Source organism: Arvicanthis niloticus, chromosome 19 (genome assembly GCF_011762505.2).
Source record: "Arvicanthis niloticus isolate mArvNil1 chromosome 19, mArvNil1.pat.X, whole genome shotgun sequence".
Taxonomy (NCBI): domain Eukaryota; kingdom Metazoa; phylum Chordata; class Mammalia; order Rodentia; family Muridae; genus Arvicanthis; species Arvicanthis niloticus.
Genome location: NC_047676.1, coordinates 35050573 through 35070092, shown reverse-complemented (window position 1 = coordinate 35070092; position 19520 = coordinate 35050573). Strand labels below are relative to the sequence as shown.

The 19520-nt window shown below is 41.5% G+C and overlaps 1 pseudogene; it reads right to left on the bottom strand.

Annotated features, from left to right (window-relative positions):
* The window catches only part of LOC117723848 (serine/threonine-protein phosphatase 2A 56 kDa regulatory subunit gamma isoform-like), a 691904-nt pseudogene that overhangs the window by 40161 nt on the left and 632223 nt on the right, over positions 1–19520 (bottom strand).

Here is a 19520-nt window from a genome sequence, read left to right as displayed (position 1 = left end):
TGACTCAGGGTTAATGTACCCCTGCTAGAATGTAGAATGTATCCTGGGGCAGTGAAGGCCTAAAATCTTACATTCAGTTCTGCTTTCTTGGTGGACCTAGTATTTTTCATAAGTTTTCAATATCTTTCAGTGCAAGGGCAGCCTGGTTACATAGCTACTTCCTGGACAGTCAAGGCTATGAATAGAGGTCCTATCTCAAAAAATGAACTAAAAAATAAAAACGCATTCTTATTCATTCATACTTAATCCTCTAATTAAATCAATACTTTATAAATAAACACTTGTTGGTCTTAACAGGCAGCATTGTTTGTGGAGAGTCAACCCTTTGATTAAATGTTCATCCTCTGTATGCAACACTGTCCTTTTCCTAGAGAGGCTGCCTTTTAAACACTGGCCATCAATACAAAACATATGTATTTTCTGTCATAATGGAACTTCAAAATCATGTTTAGGGGAACAAATGCCAGGATACAACCATATGTGAACTCTGTGACAAAGAAGTTCTTAAAGTTTCAAACTTAAACCTGGGGTTGAGTCTTCCAAGGCTTACCCAGGACTAGTGTTTAATGTCTACACCCAGAGAATTACTAAGTTTCTTCTGAGGTTCAGATCCTGAATCAGAAACTGGGTCTTAGCAAAGATGGGATTGACTGCTGCTGCTTGCACTCAGTCTACTTTGCAGCTCCTGTTTGAAATTCAGTTGCATTTTCTTAACTACTGCAAGTGCCCTGCTGGGTGTTGAGTTGCCAGACTTGGTGAGCAGGGATTGTCCTCCATAACCTAGCCAGAGGGGTACCACATGCCTCCAGGTCCAGATACATTCTGGAGTGTGATTGCCCAGTCATGAGAAGTCCTGACTCAAGCAGACACACACAAGGTTTTTGCTGCCTGGATTGCTGTTGGTCTTACTGTCCTCCCCATTCTGTATCACCCACCCACCCATGCACCCACCCAGCCACCACCAGTCCCAGCTAAAGATGGCTTCATTCTGGAATTGACATTCATCCAGGATGGAAATCAAAGGCCCCTAGCTCCCAGGGTCTCAGAGCAAGTTGGGGTGGTTCCGAGTGGGACACATTTCTGTATGTAAATGGCCACCTCTTGAGCTGGGCCTGCAAGTTTCTGCAAGATATCTGAGCCAGCAGGCACTCTTCCACTTTGCTGAATACAAGCAGTTTTCAGGTGTCAGGGTGACCTGGGCAAGCACAGCTAGAATGGAGGCAGCTTGGTGGTGTCTGGGCTTGGCTGTGTGGTTTCAGCCAATCCCTTACTGTAGTGGACAGGCTGCACAGGAAATCCAGTCCCCCAGAAATCAGGTCCAGTCTGGATCAGTGCCAGGTAATCCTCAGGGAGCCTTTACCCAGGTATTCTGAAGCCAGACAAGTACCTACTCAAGTAATCCACCAGAGCCCACCTATCAGTGGCTTAATTTTCTAGATTCTTCTATAACTGCTCAGCCCTGATCTACCTTAGGTTTCTTTTTCTCTGCTTTTGACTCGATCTCCATTTCCTCTTTCCCACCCAGGTTTGCTTTTCATTTTTAGCAATGATTCAACTTAACCTGTTCTCTACCGCAGCATGTGTAGAAGTGGAAGTTTGGCAAACCAGCATTGGCTGGTTTAGCTGGCTGGTAGTGTAAGGCCTTCCAGAAAGGGAGAAACTCCCTCTCAACCCATGAGAATTCAGGGTCACCCCAATAACTGCAAGACACCCAACTTGATGTAATCAACAAGAGATATATTTGATTTCAATGCATTGAGGTCGCACTTCTAGCCTTCCTATTTAGAGGCAAGCAATGAAGTGTGACCCCCCACTTAGAGATGAGGTAGAGTTTTTATAGGAAGAACCGTAACCCAGAGAGATAAGGGGGGAAATCATGATTAAGTATCTATAGAGAGCACCTGTCCAGTGCTCAGCTTCCATGACAGGTTCAAGAAATGGTCATGGGGAAATATCTTTCTTCTGTTAAGAATCAAACCCTATCCAATTTGTCCTGGGATCAGTTCTGTTCCTGGTATCCAGGGTGTATGGGCAAGCTGACCTAAACTCCCAGATCAAACCCTATTCAATCTATCTTGTGGTCACTTTTTAATTCCTGGTGCCCATAGCACTCAGTCACTCTGACCCGAACTCCTATCTTATCTATTTTGTCTTGTGGATAGCTAACTTCCTAGCATCCAGAGTATAGAATAAGCTGATCTACACTCTTGACTCCATCTCTGGAAGGTTTAAAATTTTTTTAACTCTTTCAGTACACTTTGAAAATGCAGAGCCAACTGGCTGCAGAAGGCCTTGCCCTAGCACACCAAGCTGCTAATCAGGCACAGTTGTTGTAAAATTTGCAAGATAGAAAAACTGAGACAGAAACCATGGAAGATGGAGATACACAAGGCCTTAGCTCTTTACCTCCTGCTGCTGAGAACTGTTTGTGCTGAGGAGCCCAGTTACCTGTCTGAGAGGTTGATGGAGCAGGGAGAGCTACAGAGGCTCAGCCTGTTTGTGTGGCTGTAACAATGCATTCAAGGGTATTTCTCTCTTTCTCTTCCGTGAGATTTAGTGCATCCAGTTTTATATTGATGTAATTGATTCACTTGGACTTTAGTTTTGTTCAGGGTGATAAGTATGGATCTGTTTTTATTCCTCTACATTCCAGTTAGTCCAGTACCATTTGAAGATGCATTCATTTCCCCATTGTAAGGTTTTGGCTTCTTTATCAAATATTAAATATCTTTATCTATAGATGTGGGTGATTATTTGCGGGTTTTTTATTTGAATCTATTGATCACTGTGTCTGTTTCTGTACCAATATCATGCAGGGTTTTTGTTTTGATTTGTTTTTTTTTTTTGTTTTTGTTTTTACTACTACTTTATAGTAGACATTGAGGTCAGGTATGGAGATTTCTCCCAACATTCTTTTATTGTTCACGACTGTTTTAGTTATCCTGAGTATTTTGTTTTTCCATATGAAGTAGAGAATTGATCTTTGAAGTTCTGTAAAAAAAAAAGTTATGTTGGAATTTTGGTGGGGATTACATGGCGTTTGTAGATTGATTTTGGTAAGATGGCCAGTTTCACTTTGTTAATCCTATCTATCCATGAGTGTGGAAGATCTTTCCATCTTCTGATATGTTCTTTAACTTTTTTCTTTAGGGACTTGAACTTCTTGTCATGCAGATCTTTTACTTGCTTGGTGGTTTATAGCCAGATGGTGGTGGCACACGCCTTTAATCCCAGCACTTGGGAGGCAGAGGCAGGCAGATTTCTGAGTTCAAGGCCAGCCTGGTCTACAGAGTGAGTTCCAGGACAGCCAGGACTACACAGAAAAACCCTGTCTCAAAAAATCCAAAATAAATAAATAAATAAACAAACATTTCCAGAGCCAGGCAGGCCTGTGCTTACCTTTAATCCTAACACCTTAGAGGCAGGCAGTGTGAGAACAAAATTGAAAGCAGCATTGTAACAATAACAAAAATTCATGGTCAGCAAAGACCACCAACAATTTGTTAAATATAGTCATAATAAAATATTAAGTCCCTCCAGGGGCAGGGTGACCAAAAATGAAAAGGCATGCAAGGACATGCCCAGACAAGTCCAAATAAGCCCAAGTGAGTAGTGGGCTATCTGGTGTTTACTTTTCTCTCCCCTTTTGGAGAAGTCCAAGGTTTCATGGTCAAAAGTATCTAGTCATCCTGCCAGCTCACAAGTAGCCTCTTCTTCAAGTTGCTGATGTTTGAAATATCCAATCATATGTGACTGCGCCAATTTTTCCCACTCTCCCCAACACTTACCCATAAATATCCCAAATTTCCTGGGTTCTGGGTCAGAACCTCTATCTCCTTCGTGAGATATGTTCCGGACCGAGAGCCCTTGTCATTAAACCTCCTCTGCAGTTGCATCAAGAAGGTCTCTCCTTTGTCCTTGGGGCAGGCAGGTCTGGACTTGGGTGAGGGTCCCCTTTGGGGGGGGGTCTTTCAGAAGCTCTCTAAGTTCAAGGTCAGTCAGTTCTGCAGAGTAAATTCCTGAACAGCAAGGACTGCACAGTGAGACCCCCCTTCACAGGGAATTACTCTTTCCCTCTCAGGTAGAGAGATTCGATGATAAAAATTTCAGGTGGTCAGATTCACTGACGATCTAAGCACTTGCAAGGGTGTGGGGGTGGTGTCTGTGTGTAGAGAGAAGGTAAGATAAGTAGCAACTCTCAGAGCAATGAACTAAATCCCTTACTTAATAAACTTTAGAGGAAAGTCTCTGGGATGGGTAGATTAGTGAAGGAATTGGACACAGTGTAAAGTAGCACCTGAGACAGCTAATCCTTTTGTCCCACTCTGACATCCCTGAATTCCACATCCATAGGTGTGAAACAGCTTAGGGAAGTTGTCAGATAGGATGTAGGCAAGGCTAATCTCTCTACAACAGCAGTCCTTGGGGTTTGACCTTTGAGACATGCCTGACTTAAAAGAGAAGTGGAAAAATCAATGGGCAGAGACCAGAACCATCATTCAAAGGAGCAGCAGCTTGCTTCCCTGAAAGTATTTCCACTTGCCCATAACAGTCTGGCCCAGTGGGTAAACCCTCCTCCCTACTTCCCTCTGTACTCTTGATGGATGGATTTCCATAGGAAGTCTTAGTGCTGAAGTTTCCTGCTGAGCAGGAAAGCCCTTCCTGTATACCAGAGTTTGGAAGAAAAAGGTGAAGACCCCCTCTCAGGGGAGACCCTCACTCAAGTCTCAGGAAGTCATGGCCACACAAAAACTCAAAAGACACTGATTCTGGATGCAAAGAGCAGAGGCTTTATTCGGGAGAGTTAGCCAGCTAAATGTCAATTCCTTTGCTCATGCAGGAGGTGAAATGACAAAGACCAGCTGGCTGAGGGGCTTTTTAAAGGGGAAAACCACAAACCCAGGGAGTGAGAAGGGAGTGAGGGGTTGCTAAGGATACACAATATAAAAATAGCAGAACATTCCAGAGGAACCCAACCTATGTGAGTCAGGGTCATGTGGAAGACACTCTGTATACTCATTCTTCTTAAAAATGTGGTCTTGCCATGTCACTGTAGCCTTGCCCTGTCATTGTGGCCTTATATAGAAATATAGAAAGATTCTCCAGATCAGCAGTGGTGGCACAGGCCTGTAATATCCATAATAGAGAGGCAAAGCAAAGTGAATCTGAATCCTGGACTAGCCTATTCTACAAAGAAGGAAGAAGGGGTAAACTGGAAGTTGCAGTTGACCCCTAAAATAATTTGGAGGGGAACCATGTCAGTAGATCTGTTGTAATACATGTTGCTCAGCAGAAGGATTTCTAAAAGTTCTCAAGTTTGCTCCATGTGTGCTTGTTATTTTATGGCCCAGCACATATGAGAACCAGGATGCCTATGGTCCCCGCGAACTTCCTATAAAACAAACCACCAGTTAGTCCTGTAACCAACAGAAGGAAACAGTAGAGCATTCTCATCTGTGTCCACTCCACCCTTCATATTTCCCTTGAACCATTTCAACAGAACATGAATTTTCATCAGTTTAACATTTTTATTAAGAAAGCTGTAAACAAGCTAACAAGCAAATAAACCAACAAAACAGATGGCTGCAAAGACACAATTGCCCTTGTGTCTGCCTTTGCTGTAACAGCAGAAGCTGACAGAAGATCCCCTAATTGCAAGTATTATCAGGCCTCAGGGTTCCTGGGCTCCAGAGTTCTGGGAGGCCTTTTCATTTCTTCTTCTGGCCAAAAGCCCTTTGAAGCCATGCCCAGCAGCCTAGGTGCCTGGCACTATCAATAGCAGGATCCTGGTCAGGGCAGTCTCCACCATCACAAGTCTCAAGTTCCAGTACTTTCACCCTGAGCACCCATGTTGAGGGTTCTTCTGGCTTCTCTGTATATTTGCAGTTGTCATTGTCATCATCTCCTGGGGACACTTGTAGCTCCCTCTGACTCTCACTCTGGAAGATCTCTGTGCCCCTCTTCATGACATATTTCAGTCTGTGGTAGTATCTCTGGTAGTCCAAGTATAGATCCCAATCAACAATCCAGCCATTCTCAGAGTAGTGGCTTGACTCTCCACAGAAACAACCTGGCTCAGACTTGGAACATCTGGTACTCAGGGCTGGGAAGACATGTTCACTTAGCAGTGCATGTTCTTCAGGATCTGATGGGTCCTTGACAAAACTGGGACAGAACGGCATCATCTCCTTGGCTTTATCCATGGAAGGCTGAGGGCAAGTTCTTGAGCTTTTGATTCAGAGAAAACTCCAGTTAGTTAATTATACTCTATACTTCTTGAACACTCCCAGCCATTGCATTATGAGAAGCTGGGTTTTAAACCCACAATTCTAGCATCCATTTGCCTTGTCTAAGGAGGCAAGATTCTGCCCAGTCTGGTGCCAAAAGCCTTTCATTTCAGAACCTGAGAAAAACAAGCATGTCAGGCACAGAAGCAGAGGCAGGTGGATCTCTGAGCTCAAGGCCAGCCTGGTTGTCAGAACTAGTTTCAGGACAGCTAGAACAACACAAGAAAACCTAGTCTCAAAAAAACAAAAGAAGCAAACAAAAAAGGAGTGAAGCTTCTCACAGTAAGATGCTATCACTCTGGAAGCAATTGTCTGGAGTTAAACATTATAGGGGACTGATTAGACGGGCAATGGGGAAAGTGCTAATGGGCCAGCAAATCTACTTGGGGAGCCTGTATAGAGAGTAAAGATCAAATATAGTGATCTTTCACTCTCTCCTCTTTTTAAAAAAAAATGATATATTAGAATGACTTACTGGCTGCAGGTGAGCTTATTCCACACCAGATGGATAGTAAGCAAAGTCCAGGAATCCAGAAGTTCTCAGTCCCTGAGGCTGGATGTCTCAGCTGGTCTTCAGTAGAACATGGAATCACAGAGAAGAAGACTCTAGTGCCAGCAGAGTAATAGACTTGCTAGCTAGGAGAGAGCAAGCAGGTAAATGAAAATGTTCTTCCTCCGTGTTCTTATATAGGCCTCCATCTGAAGGCGTGGCCCATTTTAAAGGTGTGTGTTTCAGAGTCAATGTCTGGATTGAAGATGAGTGCCTTCAGCTGTTTATGTGTGTGGTGGCTCACACCTTTAATCCCAGCTCTATGGGAGTGAATCAGACAGATGGATATCTCTGAGTTTGAAGACAGCCTGGACTATAAAGTGAGTTCCAGGACAGCCATGGGTGTTATAGACAAACCCTGGCTCATATCAAAAACAAAATCACAATAAGTGCCTTTCTTGCTGCAGATCCAGATTGAAAGGCTGTGTCTTTCAATCTCAAAGAGACCTTCATTAAAGACAAGCCTTCCTACCTCATAGACAGGGATTACTGTCTACAAATTTAGCAAAATCCCTTGCAGATGTGTCCTCCATTTTGAATTTTGTTATTTCAAGATTTAATCAACATGCTTGACAGGAAATGATAGTCATTACAGCAAGGGTTTCTCTGTGTAAACTTAGCTGTTGTGAAATCCTCTTTGTAGCCCAAGCTGGCCACCAAGTCAAAGATCTCCCTGCCTCTGCCTTCCTTGTGCTGAAAATAAAGTCATGTGTCACCAAGTCCTGCTAGGAGATCCTGTTAATAGTTCTTTGATCAGCTTGAGTTTTGAGCAGATGCTAATCCTGTATTCCCAACAGAGAAATGGTTAGGAGAAACCAGCTAAGTGTAGAGATGAATCTTCAGGACAGGGAATCTCTTCTCCACCTGCTTACTCTTCCCTGTCTCATGTTTTATTTCCTGTCTTTTAGATGAATGCACATGATATTTCCATCCTCTAGTCTCTGGTGTCTGGACAGAGGCTATCAGAGGTTTGCTGGGATAGTTGGGCTCTATGCTGCCATGGACTGGAGCCTATTTACAGGGAAGCAGAGCAAGACTGGAAAGCTCTTTTTTTGAGAGACTCTCAATCCAGAGGTCTTCTAAATCAGGGATAACAAGGGCAGAACCTATGGCAAAGATCTGCTCATGGCAGCACTGGAAGAGGCCTGCAGCCACTGGCACACAAGGACCTCAGCTGTGTGTTCCCTGGGATGGATCATGTGAGCCTTCTGCACTCATTCTGTGGGTGGTGTTCATAATCCAGAAAGAGGTTGGGGGAAGCAAGCATATAATGCTGAAACCTTGTTTACAAATCCACAAAAAAGAAGTGAAAAAGGGAAAAGTTGTTGTTTAGAGTATATAAAACAGAAACCACACACCAAGGAGATGAGGAGCAAGAAGAGAACTGTCCTGTAAGGGATGTTAGTAATCTCCAAAAATAACACACAGGAGTGGATCTGATGTAGAACCTAATGATTGATAGTTTGACCTACCTTACTCAGTTGCTAGGCCTCACTTTTCATCCATACTGATTTTGTTCATTTGGATACTATCATTCTCAGCGTCTAGTGAGATGACCATGTGGTTTTTCTCTTTGAGTTTATTTATGTAGTGGATTACATTGATGGATTTCCGAATATTGAACCATCCCTGCATTCCTGGGATAAAGCCTACTTGATCTTGATGGATAATTGTTTTGATGTGTTGTTGGATTCGGTTTGCGAGAATTTTATTGAGTATTTTTGCATCAATATTCATAAGAGAGATTGGTCTGTAGTTCTCTTTCTTTGTTGGGTCTTTCTGTGGTTTATGTATGAGTGTAATGGTAGCTTCATAGAATGAATTGGGTAGTGTTCCTTCTGTTTCTATTCGATGGAATAGCTTGAAGAGGATTGGTATTAGGTCTTCCTTGAAGGTCTGAAAGAATTCTGCACGGAAACCATCTGGCCCTGGACATTTTTTGGTGGGAAGATTTTTAATGACTGTGTCTGTTTCTTCAGGCGTTATGGGACTGTTTAGATGGTTTATCTGCTCCTCGTTTAACTTTGGTACCTGGTATCTATCTAGAAAATTGTCCATTTCCTCCAGATTTTCCAATTTTGTTGAGTATAGGCCTTTGTAGTAGGATCTGATAATTTTTTTAATTTCCTCTGTTTCTGTTGTTATGTCTCCCTTTTCAGTTCTGATTTTATTAATTTGAATGCTGTCTCTGCAGCCTTTGGTTAGTCTGGCTAAGGGTTTGTCTATCTTGTTGATTTTCTCAAAGAACCAGCTCCTGGTTTTGTTGATATTTTGTATGGTTCTTTTTGTTTCAACTTGGTTGATTTCAGTCCTGAGTTTGATTATTTCCTGCTGTCTACTCCTCTTGGGTATACTAGCTTCTTTTTGTTCTAATGCTTTCAGGTTTGCTGTCAAGTTGTTAATGTATGTTCTTTCCACTTTCTTTTTGTGAGCACTTAGAGCTATGATTTTCCCTCTTAGTACTGCTTTCAATGAGTCCCACATGTTTTGATATGATGTGTCCTCATTTTCATTTAAATCTAAAAAGTCTTTAATTTCTTTCTTAATTTCTTCCTTGACCAAGTTATCATTGAGTAGAGCATTGTCCAGTTGCCAAGTGTATGTGGGCTTTCTGTTGTATTTGTCCATGTCAAAGACAAGTCTTAATCCATGGTTGTCTGATAAGTTACTAGGGATTATTTCAATCTTTTTGTATCTGTTGAGGCCTGTTTTGTGACCAATTATATGGTCTATTTTGGAGAAGGTACCATGAGGTGCTGAGAAGAAAGTATATTCTTTTGTTTTAGGATGAAATGTTCTATAGATGTCAGTTAAGTCCAATTGGTTCATAACTTCTGTTAGTTTCACTGTGTCTTGGTTTAGTTTCTGTTTCCATGATCTGTCCATAGCTGAGAGTGGGGTGTTGAAATCTCCCACTATTATTGTGTGAGGTGCAATGTATGCTTTAAGCTTTAGTAAAGTTTGTTTTATGTATGTGGGTGCCCTTGCATTTGGGGCATAGATGTTGAGAATTGCGAGTTCCTCTTGGTACATCTTTTCTTTGATGAATATGAAGTGTCCTTCTTTATCTTTTTTGATTACTTCTGGTTGAAAAATGATTTTATTTGATATTAGAATCGCTACTCCAGCTTGTTTCTTGGGATCATTTGCTTGGAAGATTGTTTTCCAACCTTTTACTCTGAGGTAGTGTCTGTCCTTTCCACAGAGGTGTGTTTCCTGAATGCAGCAAAATGTTGGGTCCTGTTTATGTATCCAGTCTGATAGTCTATGTCTTTTTACGGGAGAATTGAGTCCATTGATATTAAGAGATATTAGGGGAAAATGAGTGTTGTTTCCTGTTATTTTTGTTATTGGCAGTGGAGTTTCGCTAAGGATTTGTCTATCTTCTTGATTTTCTTAAAGAACCAGCTCTTGGTTTGTTGATACTTTGTATTGTTTCTTTGCTTCTTACTGATTGCTTTCCGCCCCAGTTTTGATTACTTCCTGCCTTCTACTCTTTGGCATGCTTACCTCTTCTTCTTCTTTTTCTAGAGCTTCCAGGTGTAGTTTTTTATGGCTACTCCTTGTTGTCATCTTGAGTACACGTGGAATGAAGTGTCATCCGGAAATTAAGGGCACCTGTGATCCAGATCTTGAAGCTGGAAGACACAGGCTTCTGATCTGGATCTTGGGATGGAGATCTTGAAGCAGAATGGCCAGGAAAAGCTTAGCCCCAGGCAAAGTACCACATGCTTTTAATCCTAGGAGACAGATGCAATCCGATCTCTGAGTTCAAGGTCCGCATGGGTGACAGAAAGGAAGTTCTGGTGGTACACATCTTTACTGTGAGCCACACCTTCTGCTGGAGGCCTATATAAGGATAGTGGAAGAAGGAAGACTGATTCTTTGCTTGCTTTCACTTACTTGCCAGCACATCTGTTGGAATCTACCTCTTCAGGATTCCAGGTTCTAGAGATGACCAGCTGAAACTACTAGACTTTTGGACTTCCAATTCACAGTTGCCCATTATTAGGTTGGTTGCATTGCAGACTGGAAGTCATTACAATTGATTCCCTTAATATACAGAGACATTCTAGAAGTTCTGTGACTCTAGAGGACCCTACCTAAGATGACTTATACATTACTGATATGAGAACTTTCTCATCTCTTTATGGAGGCATTTCACTGTGAATTTTGCTCTTAGGACTGCTTTCATTGTGTCTCATAAATTTGCCTTCATTTTCATTGAATTCTAGAAAGTCTTTAATATCTTTCTTGATTTCTTCCCTGACCCAAAGATCATTGGGTAGAGAGTTGTGTAGGCTTTCTGGTGTTTCTGTTGTGGTTGAAGTGCAGCTTTCATCCATGGGTGTCTGATGAGATACAAGGTATTATTTCATTTTTACTGTATCTGTTGAGGCTTGGTTTAGGATCAAGAAAATAGTCAATTTTGGAGAAGGATCCCTGAGTTGATGAGAAGAAAGTATATTCCTTTGGGTTTGCAATTAAGCTATATTCACAGTCTCTAAATGGATACTGTCAAAACACAGAAATCAACTATCATAAAATAGAGATCAATTGAAAGTATTTGATCAATTTATTTAGCAGCTGCACCTGTTGATACAAGTAATAAATGAGCTAACTCTGCCACCACTCCTGAAGTAAATTTATTAAATACATATTACCAGGAGAAATATATAGTATATAACATAACAGATAAGTATATATTAATTATTGTTTAAATTTTTCAGATTATAATATAATCTGGAGAACATTAGCTGGTAAACTCTCCCACTTGGTCAGGAAAAAGAAGTCATGGCTTCGGTTGCATCAGCCTTGGAAGAGCTGCCTGGCAGGAAGTACCACACAGAGCCCAACATCCTTACAGACATGAATCAAGAACAGGCATGGGCCTGGGCAATGAATAATTTTGAGGCCCTGAGCCATCCCTCCTGCCAGCACCCCTAGTGCTGGGGACCTGGGAAACCCAACATAGCCATAGTGATGGATAAAGCTGCATTTGGAAAAGAGAGGGGACAGAAATGCTATAGAAAGCAGCATGTAGAAGAACCAATGGCTGAAATTTCACAGAGCCTTTGGGGTCCTCAAGAAGTAGGAGCCTCTTCCAGGAAAAGAGTTCAGTGGGTTCTGAACCAGCCAAAAGATGACAGAACCCTCAGTGGTGGAGACATGCTTGCCCCAAGTGAATTCTGAGGCCAAGTGAGCTCCCAGAAATGACTAAAAACAGAGGCTTACATGAGAGAGAAACCTGGAAAGGAAAGATACCCAAGCAATGTGGAGAGCATACAACTTGAAATCTTTCAATATACTCGCTAGGAGGAGCCAGAGAAAAACCTAGAAAGAGACCCAGGCTGCCTCTGTGGAGTTCAGAGCTGGCACTGTGCCCCACATCCCTAGGAGCCTGGAAGTCTCTTTATTTTGTCCTTCTGATTGTTTAATTGATATGTTATGGAATTTAAAAAAAAATTGTGTAGAATAATTGCATTCTTATGGAAAGAGTACATAATTAAAAGTCTTTCCTCTCCATCACAGTCCTGTGAAATTGTTTTTCAGGGGCAAAATCAGCATTTGAATCTGGGATAGGAAGTGGTCACTAATCAAGTCAGAGGAATTTCCCTGTGAGTGGAGTTTCATTAGGAGTGGGATGTGGACACTAACTGGCTTAGTAGGGACAAAAGAGTGGCCCACTCACTAGGGTTTCTTATATTGTTTTCCAGAATAGGGCAGAGTGGAAGTGTTGTGGATAGCCCCAGCCTCGTTTTTTTTGATGGTAGATCCACTTTCTTGGGAAGGGCTGCAGAGGACAAGTGAATCAGTACTCTTGTGAACCTTCTGTCCAATTGAATTTGTAAAATAAAGGCTGGAGCCAGTGATTGGGAAGTAGAAGGTGAGGTAGAGAAAAAGGCTTAGAGGAGGAGTCAGAAGAGGAGGAGTTGGAAGAGGAAAGGACAGGAGAGGTGACAGAGGAGCCAGAGGTGGAATGACAATGGAGGAGAAGAACTTGGCCTGGGAAAATTTCAAGTTGTAAGGGATCTCATAGCTGGGGAATAGAGTAGTGCAATGGTAAATCTGCCAAATCTAGGCCTCTAGTTTATATCCATAAATATTAAGTTGTGTTTTTCTTGACTGGACTTATTTGGGTCAGAGATTTACCACAACAAATTGGCGCCTAATGTGGGGCACAAATGCATGACCATGAGATTAATAGTCTCATACTCTACCGACAAATGAGTGGCCCACTAACTAGGGTTTCTTATATTATTTTCCATGAGAGGGCAGAGTGGAAGTATGGGTAAAAGCAGGGGACTGGGTGGGCTGCAAGTGATCTACAGGATACAATAACAAGAAAGGAACAATCTGATTTTAGATCTTCTAACTTGGCCACCAAAAATAACAGGATAACATTTAATCCATGCTTCTTTCAGATAATACTGTGTAAGTTTGACTGCCAGATCCAACAAATGGTGTTCATGGATTGGGTCTGAGGAACAGCAGAAGGCCTCTAAGGTTTATAATCAAATCATAAGGATTTTCAGAGCCAGGAGTGCCTGTACACACCTCTAATCCTACCACCTACCAGAGGCAGGTCTCTGAGCTCAAGGTCGGTCTGGTCACTGGAGTAATTCAGCAAAGACTGCATAGTCAGGCCCTCTCTCAAAAGATGAAGGATTTTTTCACGTTGGGTACAGAGACTCACTGATAAAAATTTTATGTGGTCAGGTTCTTTGATAATCTCACCACTTGCCAGGGTATGGGGTGATATCTGTGTGCCAAGAGAAGGTAAAGATAAGTAGCAACTCACTAAACAAGGAAATGAATCACTTTTGGTAATAACCTCATAGGAAAGGTCTCTGAGCTGGGCAGATCAGTGCAGGAATTGGACACAATGTAAAGCAGCAACTGAGACACCTAATCATATTGTCCCACTCTAGGACACCCGTGAGTTCCACATAAATTATAAAATTGTACGGGCTGCAAAAAGATGCTTGTTCCACACCCAATGGATCACCAAGTTTCAAGGTGACAGAAATCAAGTGTCTTTCATTTGCAGGTCCTAGGCTTGGTAGGTACATGAAATCATGTTATCCTTTTCTCACTTGAGAGTAGCTGGATGAAATGTGTGGAGAAAAGTTGACTAATGATCTCAAGAATGATTGAGAGGTTTGAGGGGCAACAGTTGAAAAGAGTACACATAGTTGCATGAAATTAACAACGTGCAACTTCACATCATCAGAAGCAGAAATTTTTTGAATATGTCTGTTACTGTTACATGACTCATTAAGCAAAATAATCAAAGTCAAAGCAACTTATGAAAGAAGTGGTTAGTTTGAATTATAGTTTCAGAGGGTTAGTGTCTATGATGACAGAGAGAAGAAATATGGCTGAGATTGCTTACATCTTGTTCAACTACAAGAAGACAAAGAGAGAGAAAGAGAGACAGAGACAGAGAGACAGATACACAGAATAACTGGAGTCACTTCCTTCCAAAATGATCATACCTTCTCATTTTTCCAAAAGAATTCAACCAACTAGGGACCAAATATTCAAATGAGACTTTGAGGATCACCTTTCTTTAAACCATCACAGAATGAATGGAAACGGATGGATGGATGAATGAATGAATGAACCAATGCTTTTATAAAAAATGACAAGAGTTCTATGATAATAATTAAAATGAGGGTGCATTATAGGAGTTGTAGTAGGTAGACCACCACATCTGGGTGTCTGGATATTGTCTACACCTGTCTGAAGACTTTAATACCAGAACGTCACAGGTTATCTCTGGTTCCATGACTAGATGAAACAGAGTCAATGTTAATTATTATTGGTTATTTTGTTTTTAAATTCCAAAAAAAGGAAAAAGGTTTATTTGATTCCTACCCACCCTGGAAGGCAAGCAAGGTTTCTTTTCAAGGAGAGAGTTCAATGGGATGAAGTGCAACCCAGCAGGGTAGAAAGAGCAGCTGGAGAAGAGGCCAGTTGTTCTCACTGTATGGGCAGTTAAGAAAGACAAGAAGTGAGCCCAGGCTTTCAAACATCTCAGGCAGATTGAATCTCAGAGGACAGACTCCACCATCCCAGACAGAAGGCATGGCAGCATGAGACAGAAACATGATAGTCACATTGCTCAAATGTTGTACTTTGTTATGTAACAGGAAGCAGACCATTGATTTTTGTAGTCAAGAGATGCTTCTGTGAGAAGATTTCACATGAGGCTCGATGGTGTCCACTGCCACCTTAATTTCTTCAGAGCCAAAGTTCAGAATTACTCTTCAAGATGTCTTTTCTGAATGGCCTGCTGCAGCTCTACTCTAAGTCTCCTTTCCTTAATAAGTCTTTGATCTCTGCTTGAATGGTGGATGTCCTCATGAGAATTCTAATTCTCCATATGAAATCCTCAATATCCCTTAGGATCTGTTACTGCACAGGTGTCTGCACTCTCACTTGCTGACCCTCCCATACCTCTCTATTCCTGAGTGTGTTCAGAGCACCTTTCTCCCTCAGTCATCATACTCAGGAACATCCCAATGCTACAGGAAACAACCCAACTTTGATTTGCTTTCTGACACATCTTCTCCTGAACAGCTCATGTGGGAGACAGGGAAATTAGTAATGACCCCTGAATAAAGCAATACACTGAAAATAAAAGTCAACAGAATAAATAAAATACGACAACAAAATGCATCCTAGGTACTTTTGACATTGTGTAAACTTATAAATAGTATTTGGGGACCCATAAAACAACTTTCAAAAACACCTAGAAACCTTATAAGTGTGATATAAAGAAGTAAACCATCTCTCCAGAGAAGTAATGAAAGACAGTGTGAGATATTTGCATACTTTATGGAAAGTTGCCCTTTCTGAAAACTCTTCTTTTATGACAGATTGTTACTTGGTGTAGTAAATGTTATTTTCTTTTTAAATGTTATATCTTAAAAATCATTATCCTTACAAAATATACCTATCATATATATATAATGATATTTCATTAGCGGAAATAGTATCAAAAATATATACATGCATAGGAGTGAAACAGCTTAGGGAAGTTATCAGATAGGATGTAGGCATGGCTAATCCCTCTACAGCAGCAGTCTCTGGGGTTTGACAGATCAGAGATACCTGACTTAGAAGGGGATCAGAAATCCAAGGACTATGGTGGCTCAGATGAGATGTGCATACCTGGGTTCTATAGGTAGGTAAATTTTCTTTTCTTTTTATATTTGATTTTTAATGTTTTTTTTTCCTCAGGGTATCCTTGGGGGTCCTGGCTGGTTTTCTCTAGAATACTTTATCAGAACAAAATCAACTGGCAGGGATCAGAACCATCATTTAAAGGGGCAGCAGCTTACTTCCCTGAAAGTACATCCACTGCCTATAACACTCCTGCCCAGTGGGTAAACCCTCCTCCCTAGTTCCCTCTGTGTTCTTGATGGATGGATTTCCACAAGAAGTCTCAGTGCTGAAGTCTCCTGCTGAGCAGGAAAGCCCTTCCTGTACACCTGAGTTGGGAAGGGAAAGGGATGCTGAATTTTGTGCTTTGAGACAGGTCCATGATCATAAGGGTCTCCTTCTGATTTTCAACTTGGTTTGTTTACTTTAAAACTTCATTAAACAGGATAACATACAGTCATTTACACGTAAGGGTATATTGAACTTCAGAGTCCTGAAGGACAAGCAATCATGACAAGTTGCAAACAAAGTAAATACAATAAACATTTCTGAATTAAATAAGCTTCCTAACAGCCAGACTCCATTCCCTGGAAGTTCTAGGAGATGAGTCTGTGAAGTAGTCATTTGACTCCTTGTGTCCAAGGTACCATTTCAGTTTTGATAACTGTTTCTAATTCATTTCAGGGTGGGTTTGATGTTCACCTAGTGGGCCTGTACTGCTAGTTTTGTTAGTCAACTTGACACCAGATGCAGTTACCACAGAAAAAGGAGCCTCCCTCCAGTTAATGCCTCCATGAGATCCAACTGTAAGACCTTTGTCAATTAGTGATCAAGAGTAGAGGGCTGAGCCCATTGTGGCTGGTGCCATCCATGGTATGGTAGTCCTGGACCCTCTAAGATAGCAAGCTGAGCAAGCAGAAGATGGAGGCCTGGCTTGTGAAATTTCAGAGGGAAAATCAAAGAATCTTATCAAGGCCATTGCTATTTTGGTTGTGAAGATCCTGTGGGTTGTTTGATCTAGGGCTAAAGAATCAGCTGTGATTAACAAGATGCCAGAACAAAAGATACTAAGGTGAAAACTTTGAATTACTGGGACTATTGAAGCTGGTTAACTAGAGCTAAGAAATTAGTGGAAATTAAGAAGAGACCAGTGTCATTGAGGTGAAATTTTCTGGGAAGTGTTTTTTTTTTTTTTTTTTTTTTTTTTTTTTTTTTTTTTTTTTTTTTTTTTGCACAAAGTAGCTGTGCTTCAGATATAGCCAAGGTTATACCTTGTGCAGTGGCTGGACATGGTAAGGTGTAAGACTCACCCAGGTGGTACTGGTTTTGAAAACATGAAGGGGTCATGCAAAGCAGTCAAGGCTTGTCACCATAAAGGGAGTCTATGAGAGATTATTTGTGAAGCCTAGTTGTGGTGGCAGACAGTAGTGTCTTGAGATGCCAGTACCATGAGATGACCACCAAGAACAGCAGCAGCAGTGGAGTAGAGGCAGCTGGAGCCTAGAAGACAAGGTGTGTGCTCCAAAGGCCAGGGCTGGAGAAGTGACCCAAGCCCTTGGAGCAGACCTGAAGTACATGAGTGGATCCCAGACATTGGATGGTTGGAGTTTGATTTTCCTTCTGATTGTGACTGTGCCCTGATATTTTTCCAGCATGAAGGAAGAAAGTATTTTAATGGAGCCCAAACTTAAGAGACTTTGCTTGGTAAAAAGACATTGAATTTTAAGAGACTGGATATCTTAAAGGGATTGAAATTTCAGTATGTAGGAATTTGAAAAGAGTGTGGGTTTTTTAAAGTTATTAGGTCTTGGGGATGAATAAAAAAGTAAGGGTTTGTAGCCAGGCAGTGGTTGCACATGCCTTTAGTCCCAGCACTTGGGAGGTAGAGGCAGGCAGATTTCTGAGTTCGAGGCCAGCCTGGTCTATAGAGTGAGTTCCAGGATATCCAGGACTACACAGAGAAACCCTGTCTCAAAAAAAACCCAAATAATAAATAAATAAATAAATAAATAAATAAATAAAAGAAAGTAAGGGTTGAGGCTTAATAGTGATGTCTTTGTGTGTCAAGTTGACAAAGGGTCAATTTTACTGGCTCCTTTTGTGTGTCAACTTAACAAAAGCTGGAGTTATCACTGAGAACGGAATTTCAGTTGAGGAAATGCCTTCATGAGATCCAGCTGTAAGGCATTTTCAATTAGTGATCAATGGGGGGAGGTGCCATTTGTGGGTGGGTACCATCCATGGGCTTGTAGTCCTGGGTTTCTATAAGAAAGCAAGCTCTGCAAGCCAGGGGAAGCAAGCCAGTAAGAAACATCCCCTCCATGGCCTCTACATCAGCTATCTGCATCATGACCTGCTTGAGTTCCTGTCCTGACCTCCTTTGGTGATGAACAGCAGTTTGGAAGTGTAGGCTGAATGACACACCATTTCCCCCCCCAACTTGCATCTTGGTCATGCTGTTTTGTGCAGGAATAAAAACCCTGACTAAGTCAATGGCAGTGTACAGAAAACCAATCAAGGCTTGTATAAATATAGCACTGGAAGAATGAATTTCAAGTTAATCCCCATTCACTTTACTACAATTAATTTTAGCCATTTTTGTAATAGTAACAGAAATTCTGCAAACATGTCTTGTATTTTCTATGTTGATGAAGTATTGAAGAACTAACTACTCTCCCAGTTCTGCTATTTTACAGAAGAAATTATGGAAGGCCTTCATTCTCTCAGTGAATCCAAGATATGATCTCTGAGCCTTCCCAACTCTATTGAAAGGTCCAGGTAATGTGAATTACAGAAAAATGTTAAAATTTCAAAGGAAAACAGGCTGGTCAGTAGTGTGGTACAGTGCTTATTTCATTTCTTACACAGACTTCCTGAAAAATGAAGTTCAGAGAGCAAACTGTATGTGATGACATTTAAGTGTTTCTCTTGACACTGACATTGGTGTGTGATCACTTTCTAGCCTGGTACAGGACTTAGTTCACAGATTAGGTATTAATGAGAGGAAAAGATCACTTAAATTCCTGAAATAATGAAAAGGTAAAACTGCAATCCCAGTCCATCAAAGTACAAAAATACTGTCTTGGAATCACAGCTGCTGTTGACCATGCTTGAGCACTAGTTCCCACATGCTCAGCCTGCTGTAGAGAACACAGTTGGCACTGGAGGGAAAGGGTAGACTACAGTGAGACACTGCTAACTTCCCAGGCTTTGTGTTGCAGGGATAAAATCCCAGGAGAACCATCCTCACTGACTCTCAGGTTCTGAGCACTGTTTTACAGAGCTGCTTTTTTATATATTCCAGAAATGCTTCAAGGCTTGTCATTCAGACCCAGCCATCACTCCCTTTCCCATCCCTCCCTACCTCCATCCCTCCATTTGTTTCCCTCACTATATGGCCCTGTCTGTCCCAGAAGTCTCTGTAATCAGTCTGGCCTGGAACTCACATAGATCCACCTGCCTGAGTGACCATGCCTACCTCCATCCATTTCCTACGGAGATGCTAGACTTTT